Genomic DNA, 9,903 nt, shown 5'->3' with positions numbered 1-9,903 from the left:
GGGAGAATAATCTTTTAAGGGGGATTTCCAAAGGTTTAGATGCTAAATTTATGCACTTTCCATAATAATTGCAGTATCAAATCATAATAGGGGGACACTACCTTCATAGGGGAGGTTGACAAATGAATCAAATATATAGGATCATTTTGCCAAAAAACAGCATTGGGTGAAAAACTGTAAGAAAGTACAACCCCAACAGTATGTTCATAATCTAGGCAGCAAAGAAGGGCTTTTTCAATGCTTTTTAATAAGGATTGGATGGTGTCCTGTGCCTCATGTGTTAATTTGTCTGGAAGAGATTGGGGCTGGATCCCGGAAGAACACCATGAAATGGTCTAAGCTCCCTGTTTTAATAGAAAGAGAGGGGCAGATCCATTGAACATCTCCCAAAATCTTTGGCCAATCATGAAATTTTTCTAAATTTGAACAATCAATTTGGAGCCTTTGAGGCCAGAGGCCGGTCTATTGGATTTGATGGCCTAGATAGGTGTAAGGAGTTTTTTTTTTGTTTTGTTTTGTTTTTTGTTTTTTTTTTTTTTTTTAAACTTTTCTGGGGCCAAAATAAATCCATGAGCCTCCAGGAGCTCCTGCAATTTAGCAAATGCTTCAAGACATCTCCGAGCAGGCACTGCCAGCAGAACATCATCAGTATAATGGATAATGTAAAGATCAGAAAACTTGCACTTGTCTTTAGGAATAGCCATGGGTGAGGGCAAGCAAGGATGAAGGGATCCCATAGACTGCATTGTTGCCTTAACACACCTCAGATCCTGGAGCAATCTCCATTTTCCTGAAGCCATTTTAATCACAAATATAGGGGAATTCCAGGGAGAGGTGGAGGGGACCACATGTCCTGCCTCCAATTGTTTTTGAACTAGCTGGGAAGCTATCAGAATTTTTTTTTTTGTGGTTAAGGACCACCATTCCATCCACATTGGATATCAGTAGTCCATGTAATTGGTATGAGGACTGGCAGCTCAACAGAGACCCTTATTAAAAATGGCCAAATCCTTTTCTATCACCTGTAGTCTGGGTGTCTAATGGGAGAGTGGCCACAGAGTGAAATTCTCCTTGCTGCAACTTATCTAGCCCTTGTCCTTTGTCCCAGCCAATTTTACACATCATCTGGAGACCTTTGTTTCTTGTTGTTGTGCCTTGGGCAAGGGTTTGGGTAGTACAGACAACTCCCATCTCTTGCAAGAGATCTCATCCTCACAAATTAGTAGGGACACCAGCCAGGATATAGGACTGGAAGTAACCTGACTCATTACCTATCAGCTGACTCATTACCTTCTGTCAGTGTACCAGGAAAAGTTTGAATGAGCTCTTAAATGTCCCACAAAGCATGGTTCCTTTCTTTGATGAATGCATTTTGAATTTGCTCAAACAGTTATTTAACCTGATTATTGCTAGTTCCAATGTACAGAACCATCTCTATAACTAGAAGAGCTCTGAAAACAAAATGACTATCAGCATATGAATTAAATGAAGCATTCATTAGAAGCTGAAAAACTATTGCAACAGTTCCTAATTCAACTACCTGAGCATAACCTGGATCTGTCTGTACTACATATTCCTTTCCATCAATTACATAGGCTGCTTTTTCATTAGAAGAACCATCAGTAAAAACTAACAGCATTTTTAACAGGATTACTCCTTAAAATTTTAGGTAATACAAAAGGATGCATTAACACAATTTGCAACAGTCTATGAGCTGGAAATTGGATTATCAATTTTTTCCCCAAAAACTGAGTAAAAGCAATTGTCCATGAATCACTGTTTTGAAATAACCAATCAACTTGCTGTTTGTTATAGAGAATGTGAATTACATTTGGTTTCCTGCCAAAATATCTCCTAGACTCCATACAGCATTTTTGTACTATATAAGCTAAAGCTTTAACATAAGGATTTAACACTTTGGCTGAGGAAACATATGAATGCAACCTTAAAAATGGTCCCCCTTGCCATAAGTCAGAAGTCAGACTATGCTGTGTGGGAAGCACATAAGCCTTTCAGGGTTTCCCATAGTCAATATAGCATATCTGCTGATGTTGGATTGCATTCTCCAATTGTAAAAGAACTTGTCTACTCTCTTCAATTAGCTGTCTAGGTGAGTTTGTATCACAATCTCCTTTTAGGATATTTCTGAAAGGTTTCAAATCACCAGTAGGTGCTTTAAAAAAAAATGACATAACCAATGGAATATTTCCTAATAAATTTTGAAAATCATTCTATGATCATAAGCTATCTTTTCTAGTTTCTAATTTGTGAGGCCTAATTTCTTTAGGAGCTAAAATAAGTCCCAAATACTTTTGAAAACTTTTTGATTCTCTCTTTAAAGCTTTCTTTAGCAGACATGGTAGCATTTTAGGTGAAGCCTAACAGGGCTGCAGTTTCCTGAGGCTTTTTTTCAATAGTTGTCTCAAATCTTATATTAACCTGCATTCTTTTAATTGCTGTTTCAACCACCAAAATTTAGGAAGATTTCTGTATTATCTCCTCTGCTAAACTCTTTTGAACCATCCATACAACATTCTCTGGCTCTCAGGCCATTTTGGCTTTGACCATTTCCTGCTTTTTCACTCTGCAAGACAGCCATGGGAAATGCACATCTCCAACCTTTTCAATTAAGACCGTGAAAAGATGTCTCTCTCTCTCTTTTTCTACTATATCCCAAACAATTCAAGTACTACTTATTGTTAGAATTCACACATTCACAATCACACTTCAGACATTCATGCCTGGCTACACTATACATACAGAACTTACATACATCTTTCAGCTCTGCTTTTCTTTATACCAAGATTAGCTTGTTGAAATAGAACATCTCTGATTGAAATCTCTTGTAATGCAGCTGTTGCAGCTAAACCTTGAATTATGAACATCCAACATACGAACCAATCACAACATATGTCACGTTTTTTCTTTTTTTTTTCTTTTTTTATAAGGCCTTAAAACACTTAGAGTGCATGTGAGAGGGCAGAGAGGGTAAAAGGGAGGGAAGGAGGGAGGGAAGGAGAGGGAACTGGGATCGACATGTAAAATAATAAATTAAATTAAAAAAAATGTTTTGACTCCAAAATTTAGGTTGAAGGACAAGTTACTGGGGAAAAGGATTTCTATTTTTGTTTCCACAGAAAATGAAAGATGTGGATTCCTTCCAGACTAATGTAGTTTGATCACGCCAGACCGCCTGAAACAGAGTACAAGCTGATCCTACATTCAAAACAGCTGGACAAAGCAGCACTACAGACTACAGCCAGGATTTCTGAATGTTCATTGAATCCCCCATGGCAGCGCCCTTTACCAGCAGGAAGTAGTTTGGAAAGAACAACACCAAAATTCCCAAATGCTGTATATAAATGTTTGTTTTCATTTAATTGGACTTTGTTATATAAAATAAAATTAAAAAAAAAAACTTTCTGACAGGCTGTATTAATGTTTCCATACTTTTGGCTGGGGAGTAGCCACAGCAGTATCCTCTAAAGCAGCAGGCATCTAGGTATCATCCTGCATTGATCTCTCAGCCTGGTTTGTCCCACTGCAGCTCATCTATGTCTGCAGCTGTTTGAAAAGCAAGCAATCACCATTGTAGCAACTCTGAGTTCCCTCTGACCTAGTGCATAATCCGGGCCATACCTTTCATTCCACTAGCCCTGGTGCAGCTCTGAGACAGCTATGGTGGAAGCTTTCAGGATGGTGCCTCTCCTTGGAAAAGCCCTGTCTTTCCTTGAACATACAATCTTTCTCTGATCTACAAGGGCAACCAGCACCTTTTCTCATAACCTCTTGGGCTCATCTTCCTCACTTTCTTATTCAGAACAAAATAACTGTCGAATCTCTGTCTTCTGCATCTCTTTTAAAATATCTTTACTAGCCTGTTGAATGGAATTTAAAAAGCCTTCAAGAGTTTCTGTTTTACTGCAGTTTCCTGTTCCTCTAGAAGTTCCTTTAATTGAAATTCTAATTCAAACTTTCTTGGTGTATTCCCCATCTCTCATTTTCCTATTTATGTATTTACTTATTTACCCCAATATGTCCCAGCCAGCACAAGGGATCACCCCATCTATTTATGTCACTTTCAGAATATTTGTGGGGACCTTCAATTGCTGTGCATTCACAGTGCGTGGGTGGGGGGCGGAGAGGGCAAGCTATTGAAGATACTGAAGAGTGTGTCGAGATTGATAACACAGGACTCTTGCTTGATATCAAGAAACGCTTATTTATTATTTTACACTGGGGGCTGGCGCATATACCCCGGGAACAGGTGGAGGAGGGGGAAGCAGAGGGGGGCAGTTAGTCATATCAGGTTCCAAGGACCTGTTAGGGCACTTGCAGGGTGCCTGACTCAAGGTTGCTGAGAAAAAAGTTATACCTTGACTCAATAAGCCTGTTTTTCTTTTCCTAGGCTTACAGCTGCCTGCCCAGAAGGCAGCAGGGGGAAGTGAATTCTTAGCCAAGGTCTTAGTTTCTATATAACCAGGAAAGTGGTGTGACCTAGATCAGGTAGCTCTCCTAACAGAAGGCATGTGTAAAAGAGGATTGATGATTGAGGGCTATTCAAAGAAGTGAAAAGTCTGTCACTGTGTTTCTCCCTTTTACTTTATTTTCTGTTTTAAATTTCATCTCTTTTTCCTGTGTGTGTGTGTGTGTGTGTGTGTGTGTGTGTGTGTGTGTGTGTAAGTGCAGGTGCCTGTGGAATTCAAAAGAGGGGTTTTAGCCAGTTGTGAGTCTCTGAACTTCGAATGAGTCACTTTTTTTTATATGAGTCTCTTTATGTTGCTGTGATAACATAATATATCCAGTACCCAGGGCAACCTTTGGAGGTTTATTTGAATTTATGATTCCAATGGCATAAGAGTCCATCATAGCATGTCAGGGAGACACTGCAGTAGGCCTAGGTGTAGAGAAAGGAAACTGAGGTTTCACATCTTCAAACACAAGCTCAAAACAGAAAGCAAGGAAATGATGTTAAGCTTTTACTCTCAGAGCCTGTTCTCAGTGTTATACTTCCTCCATCAAGGCTGCACTACCTAAACCTCTTCCAAACAATGCCACCAACTGAGTTTTAAGTGTTCACATACCCAAGCCTAGGGGTAACATTTCTCTTGTATGCCAGCATGAAGTCCAGTCTTCTTTAAGGGCAGTATATGCTCTAAACTGCAGAGCCATCTGCCTAGCCCCAAGTCCTTCATTCTTCAACTTATATTATGACAATTTTGGATGGAGTCATTCTATTGTGATGAATTAATTCTATTGTCACACTAAGGCAAAGTTTAAAGTGACATGGGTGTATCACCATCTGTGAGAGAAATGTTATGGAAAAGAAATTCTGGAATGTCCCTATGACAGAACTCTAGGCAATTGTTAACAGAAATGTGATAGTAAATGACAGCGAGTGTAGTGACGTACACTTTTAATCCCAGAACTCTAAAGGCAGAGGCGGCAAATGTTGGAGTTTAAGGTTAGCCTGGTCCACGTGGTTCCAGAATAGCCAGGGCTATATAGAGAAAATCCTGTCCCAAAAATACAAAACAAAAAAACATAAAACAAGCAACAATACCCCCCAAAAAACACATTGAAAAATCATCAGTGCTGAATGTAGATAAGTAAGAGAATATGTATTTTGTGCAGCAAAAGGAGTAGATTGTAGTCAGGCTGTTAGTATTTAGCTCTACATTCACCCCTTCAGATATTTTCTTATGAAATAAGAGTTCAAAATCCAGAGTATTTATGTTCCATATTCTTTTGTCTCAAGTGCCCATCTTTGTTTCTACTGGTGGAAGTTATTTAAGCAGGAAGTAAAGTGGGAAAGAGGCATCAACCTATTTACTTCCAGGGTCATTTACATGGGCTTCATTGCCAGCAACAGTAGTTAGACTCTAGTGGGTGCCAAAAGACTAGTGGGGATATGGCTTCATGGCCTCCCTGGACATTTACAGCAGTGATAGCCATGAAGAAAAATTGTTGAGGCTCTGGGAAAAGGGACTTCCCTTTTGATTCAGTTGTAATATGTCCTAATTCACTCCCTCCCACAACATATCTAGAATCACTTCTTTGCCTTTGACTGTTCTAGTCTCATTTTTGTCACTGTGAAAAGATATTCTGATAAAAATCAACTAGGAGAAGAAAGGCTTTATTTAGCTTATATTTCCAGGTCACACTCATCATTGAGGGAAATCAAGGCAGGAACCCAAAGGAAGGCCTTCTTGATAGTCTGCACAGAATTACTTGTGATGAAAGAACTCATGTATAGTTAGAGAAATTCAATAAAAACCATGGAAGATACTGCTTCCAGGCTCATGTTTAGCTTCCTTTTCTAAAGAATTTTGGACTATCTGCCTTCAGGATGGTATTGCCTATAGTAGGCTGGGCTTTCCATACATCTGTTTTCAGTGAAGACAAACCCCCATGGACATGTTTACCTGTCAATCTGATCTAGGCAATGCTTCAATTGAGATCCTCTTCACAGATAATTTTACGGCATGTCACTTTGACACTTAAAGCTAAATAGACATCACCAACAACCATTTATGAACACACATTGTAGCTTCATATCCTGACATACCTTTACACATTTAAAACCTTTCTAGAAAATCCCAAGTGATAATGATTATTCCATGAAAGAAAACAAAATCATTAGGGACAAAATCTGATGAAGATTTTTCCTCAGATGCCAATTTGTACCCTTTCAGTTTTTCTTTTTTCCAAAGAAAAACTTTCTCACAGCATTCACTATTACCTATCAAACAATAGGAATAAAAGTTTCAGACTGTGTTCCCAACAGAACACATGTTTAAAAATATTACACTCCCCAACTTCTCTCATTGTGACGATTTATAGTTGGAAATGATCTGGAGCAGATAATATTATCTTCTTTTAGCATGATTGTCCTAAGATGTTTTCTTGACATTTTTTTAAGAATGAATCTCTCCTGCATCACCTAATGCAAGGTGCATGTACTCACCAAAACCCACAGTACAATCCTGTCTTGAGTGTTCTTCTGCTTACACAGTCACACCCATAACCAAGACCTATTTTGCATGTGTGTGAAAATGACAGTGATGGGCTACACCTGCCAGCCCTGATGAGGAACTCCATGGTAGAAAACACAAAGACCACATGAATAGGAAGGCCACTGACGCCAGGCTAGGCTGGTATACGAGGCAAAACTCTCAATCACTATAGACATAGAAAACAACATATTCAATAACAAACCCAGATTTTCAAAGTATGTATCCACAAATCCAATCCTACAGAAATTTCTGGAAGGAAAACTCCAACCCAAGGAAGTTAACTATGCTCACAAAGACATAGGCAACAGGTAATCCCACTTCACCAGAACACAAGGGTAAAGCAGGACAAATATATTCACAATATCGCTGCCAACAACAAATGTAAAACAAACAAGCATTAACAATCAATGGTTTTTACTCACCCTCAACATTAATGCTCTTAACTCCTTGTTTGTTCAATATGTTAGAGGACCCAGCAGGAGGAAGAAGAGTTCCAGAGCCAGATTGGTCATTGAAGACGTAATTTTGTGTGTGTGTGTTCTAACTATTGTATTATGTGTGTATTTTATTCATGTCAATCCCCCCTCCTCTCTCTCTCTCTCTCTCTCTCTCTCTCTCTCTCTCTCTCTCTCTTTCTCTCTGTGTGTGTGTGTGTGTGTGTTTAGACAATGCCAAGTTTTTTTTTGGGGGGGTGATATCTTTCTAGATCCTCTAAAGTGCATGGAATATTTTATAAGTAGTAGTAGTAGTAAGACAATACATTATGTAAATACATTTTTTGTTAAGATTCATTTGAAATAATGTTTTGGAAGAAATAGGTTAAGCCCTCCAGAGTTGACCAAATTGTGTTTATGCCGAAGATTCCTTCTCGTAGAAACGTAGAGCTCTAAGTCACTACTCCAAGTGTGGGCAAGAAACCACTTTCCCATCCAGTTTGGCTTTCCTGTGCACATAATATATATATAAATATATATATATTTATATATATATTACGTTTTGCCTCCTTTATAAATACCCATAAATAAAGGTATCTTGCAAGATTTCAGAACCTGTGCTTTGGTAAACCTGGTAGGTGGTACTGCAATTGAAAGACAAAAGACATAGTCAGTCTGTGTGTATAGAGCATTTTGTTAAGTAATTACTTATATTGCTTTGCTTTAGTTATTCAACTTAAAGAAATCAGATTTGGGGGCTAGAGAGATGACTCAACAGTTAAGACTGCTTTGCCAGACGACCCATCTTTGATTCCCAGCACCCATTTAGAGTGCTAATTCCAGGGTATCGTTTACTCTTTCCTAGACTCCATGGGTTCTGTATGTGCATGATACACAAACATATATGTAGGCCAGACATCCATACACATAAAAATAAATCTCAAAAACAAGTTTTTGAAAAGTTTGCCTATCAGACTTAATTGTCACATGGTCTTTCAAGGGGACTTACCTGGCCTGTGGCCACATAGTCCTTCAAAGGATGAATAGCCAGACACAGAATATCATCATCATGGCCCAGGTAAAAACGCTGTGTGTTCTCTTGTCTATTATATATGACACCCACGGCGGCCACATGGTACACAATTTCACCAATTTGAGTGTAGAAAAGATTACTTCGACAGTCATAACCTCTGTAACTAATGCATAAAATAAGTCATTTTAATCTTTCATCTGATCACTCTATATAACCCACCTCTGAGAACAGTACCAGCTGTACTTGTTCAGTGGATTGAGGTGGTACCAATTTGTTAAAAATTACCTCCAACTTACTCTTCTAAGTGTGGCTGGTTTTATGTTGAGGTCTTTGATCCATTAGATGTTTCTGTGAATTCTTCCTTTGCCACATTATTGTCTGTAATATTTTTTTTAACTTAATCTTGTATCCTGCTAATTTGCTGAATGTGTTTTCCAGCCATAGGAGTTCCCTGGTAGAGTTTATTGGACCACTAAATGGAAACTATCATATCATCTGCAAATAGTGACATTTTGACTTTTCCTTTCAAATTTGTATCCCTTTTTTCCCCTTTGTTTTCTTATTGCTTTAGCAAGAACTTCAAGTACATTATTGAAGAGATATGTAGAGAGAGGGCAGCCTTGTCATGTTCCTCATTTTACAGGAATTGCCTTAAGTTTCTCTCCTTTCAGTATGATGTTGGCTGTTGGTTTACTTTATATTGCTTTTATTATATTTAGGTATATTTTTGTTTTCCCTGATCTCTCCAAGGGTGTTCAGTTTTTTCAAAGGCCTTTTCAGCATCTTAGTGGGATTATAATGTGGTTATTCCTTCTCCGTTTGTTTTTGTTGTGGGGCTCATTGATAGATTTTTGTATGTTGAACCACCCCTGCGTCCCTGGGATGAAGCCTGTTTTCTCATGTTGGATGAGTTCTCTGATGTGAATTTGGATTCAATTTACCACTATTTAATATAGTATATTTGGATCAATGTTCATGAGTGATGTTGGTCTGTAGTTCTCCTTCTTATTTGTGCATTTGTGTGACTTGTGTATCAAGCCCCATAAAAAGAGTTTTTTAATATGTGAGGTTTATGTGAGCTTTCAGTTTTATTACTGTTTCTTTTATATATGTGGGTGCCTTTGTATGTGGAGCATAGATGTTCAGAATTGAGACTTTGTACTGATGGACTTCTCTTATGATGGGTATGAAATGGCCTTCTTTTGCTTGATTTTGGTTTGAAGTCTAACTTGGTAGATATTAAGAAAACTGCACCTTCTTGCTTCCTGGGCTCAAATGATTGGAAGTTCTTTCCCCAACCCTTTGTCTCTAGGTTAGTATCTGTCTTTGAAGCTTAGATGTGTTTCTTGTTACACCAAAAGGGTAGATTCTGTCTTCAGATCAATTCTATTAGACTGTGTCTTTTTATATGCAAGTTAAG

This window comes from Phodopus roborovskii, unplaced genomic scaffold (genome assembly GCF_943737965.1).
Source record: "Phodopus roborovskii unplaced genomic scaffold, PHOROB, whole genome shotgun sequence".
Taxonomy (NCBI): domain Eukaryota; kingdom Metazoa; phylum Chordata; class Mammalia; order Rodentia; family Cricetidae; genus Phodopus; species Phodopus roborovskii.
The sequence above is the reverse complement of the archived record's forward strand: the minus strand, read 5'-3'. Positions refer to the sequence as shown.